At 43.9% G+C, this 2,969-nt stretch overlaps 1 long non-coding RNA gene across 1 annotated transcript; it reads right to left on the reverse strand.

Moving 5' to 3' along the window:
- Positions 1–124: 124 nt before the first annotated feature.
- Positions 125–1,837, reverse strand: LOC117769397. Its single transcript, XR_004615214.1, has 2 exons — positions 1,543–1,837; positions 125–759 (listed from the first exon to the last, which is right to left on the reverse strand). It is a non-coding gene; the product is annotated as an uncharacterized LOC117769397 (long non-coding RNA).
- Between the last annotated feature and the right edge of the window lie 1,132 nt (positions 1,838–2,969).

Below are 2,969 nucleotides of genomic sequence, written 5' to 3' on the forward strand. Positions count from 1 at the left end.
GCTGCAGCACTGGGTGTGCACATTGCTGGTTTATTTACAGAACACTGTGAACATTGATTTTGAAGTTTTTAATATGAAATTGAGCTCCAAAGAGTTGACTTAAAAGTGCATCACAGTCATTGTCTTTAATCAATATCCTTAATCTAGAAAAGTTTTATACATATAAATATACACTTACAGTGATCTCTGTACAAATACAAAATATACTTAAGCTCATATCCCTCATGTGGCAGAATACAGGGAGTACCTAGTTAAGAAAAGGGAATATTAATTCATGACATATTCCCTCTTCTAATGCAGTGAAACAGGCGCTGGAGTGGACAGTCCATTCAGTCTGTGTGTCGTCACCGGGGATGAAAAGGTGCAGCACAAAGTGTTATGTGAAGATTCCTGGTGCAGAATACAAACGTAGATAATCTCAGGCGATTAGCAACAGCGCTTCATTAGAAACCAGCAGGAATTGATCCACGGGTTTACACAGTGACCGAAGAAAGAAGGCATGCAAGGCTGCGTCCATCATATGAGTCGTTCCTCTTTGGGCAGCGGCAGCGGCAGAGGCAGGCCGGGTTTCTCAGATCCCGCCACTCCCGTCTGTTTCCTCTCCTCCGCACTGGGCCTGTATGTTCCCTCCATCCTCCGCTTCTTCCTGATGACACACAGCAGCAGCAGCAGCGTCAAGCTGATCAGGGAGAGCGCGGCGGAGATGAACGCCGACACCGCAGGGGGCATCAACACCTGCGTCGCCATAGTGATGGAGAGCTGGGGAGGGAAGCGCACACAGTTCAGGATGTCAGAGGGGTCAGTTTTTCTGAATTTGATCATTTGCAGTGTATCAGTCTCTGCAATTAGGTTACCATCTGCATTTGTGCATTAGTTAGCAGCATAACATAACATCTAGTGGAGGGATTATGATGAAACGTGACAGAAGGATGTGGTAAGGGTCAGGGAAGAATTCATAAAAGTTTGGTGTGGATCCAGGAAGTGGATCTTTTTCCCCCCCCCCACTTCCTTTGATATTGTGAGTTGAGGCATTTTTCAACGTTGTTGTTGTCCGTATGTATGTAAAAGAGGAAAATATCCATTCAATGTCACAATACGGGAATGTATGGAACACACACACGTCTAATTAACGCACAGATTGTTCTTGATAATCGATTAATCATTTAGTCTGAGAATATATGAAAATAGAAAAACAAAAAGGGGCAAGTGACACCATCAAAAGTTTATAGTTTGTTCACACAATTATTTTAGCCAATCATCAATATAGCTGCATATATATATATATATATATATATATATATAGTAAATAGTGATTGTCATGTTTCTACACTTAACATAAAAAAAGACTTAAATTGAGAAAATAGGAAAAATTGCATGGAACAATTCAAATGCATACATTATTACGCCCTCAGGTATGCAATCACTAAAGACTGGGTGTGTGAGCGGGTCTATAAACTGGTCCTGTGATAGTTAAACACCGAAACCACAGACTATCACCTGGTGAAAAACCATAGAGACAAAAGGACAAAACAATCACCTCACCATAAATGTCCTGACACTGACGAGTAGTTCCTTCTTCCCGTGTGAGAATAATGTGTTTACCTCAAATAACTCTCACACTACTCGTTCATTTCCTCTCTAATCCTGGAACAAACCAAAAGCCACCGCACGTCTGTGTCGCCACCACAGCGCGGACGCATACCTGCGCACGGCGGAATGCGGAAGGTCCTGCTGCACCTGTCTGACCGCCGCCTCCTCCTCCTCCGCTCAGGTGAGTGCGCTGCGGCTCCAGCTGCTGCCCTGAGCCGACAGGTGGAGGAGGGACGGAGCTGCTGCCGCCTTCCCGACGCTCACACACACTTTACTTTACTTCCCGTCGACCCTTTGATTCAAAGGCAAGATGCTTCCAGTTGACCGATGAACCTCATGCTACAGCGGGCATGGGGTCGCCCTATCGCGGCATGGCTGAAACTAGTTCCCCCTCACCTGCCCTCCTCCACCTGCCTGTGCGCTTGCAAATGAGCCAAGTCACATGTCCTGCCTGCGCCAATCAGAAACTGGTGAATATCTACGTTGGCCGAGAGAGCTCAACCCACTGCAAATTGAAAAAACACGTGCAAATACAGAAAACATCTTCATCAGTCACAAAAAAGTGATGAACCTGGCTGAAGTTCCATCACCACTGAAGAGCAGCAGACTTAACGTCACAAAGATTGAACTGCAGCCACGTTCATCACCCTGGAAACATTTCTGGTGTCGTTTTCGCTATTTGCAGCGTGTTTCTCTATTTGCATGTGTTTTCTTCATTTGCAGTGCATTGAGCTCTCTCCACCACCGTACTTATCTCGTCCTCTCTCCCTCATATTCTTTTTGCCATGACTTTTTAGTATTTTCTCGTATTTATTTTTATATTAATTCACAGAGCTTACTGCAGAGAATATGTGGCTTGGAGAATGCTGATCAATTCCACCAATCAGACATCATGAAAGCTTGGGTTAAATGATCAGAGAGAAGAGGCCTTGTGCTGAGTTCAGTTTGTCAGCTGAGCTATCTGCTCTGTGGTGTGATTGATACTAATCAAACAAACTGTGCTCATGGCCAAATAGCAGTGCTGATGTGCAGAACAAAGACACACTGAATCAGCAATCTCAGAAGAACTATAAGTGACTTGAAGTTTCTAATCAAAACAAAAAAAGCATTTTTTTAATGTCTCATTTAAAAAACTGTCCAAGGCTAAAGCAGACTAGCTTCTGCAATAAAGTGTTTATTTGTGAGTATGTTTAGCAATCAGTCGGATCTGTTGACCAGTATTGATTCTCTTATGTTTATCTTTCTCTTCACAAATGTGATAACCCTTATTCTCCACTGCTGCTGGGAAATTGTGTAATTGTGTTTGTGTTGACATGTGTTCAGAGAGCTCCGGGAAGGGGCTGGTGAGTCGGTCTGGAGGTGAACTAAGTAGAGGAGTG

The sequence above is a fragment of the Hippoglossus hippoglossus genome, chromosome 1 (assembly GCF_009819705.1).
Source record: "Hippoglossus hippoglossus isolate fHipHip1 chromosome 1, fHipHip1.pri, whole genome shotgun sequence".
NCBI lineage: Eukaryota > Metazoa > Chordata > Actinopteri > Pleuronectiformes > Pleuronectidae > Hippoglossus > Hippoglossus hippoglossus.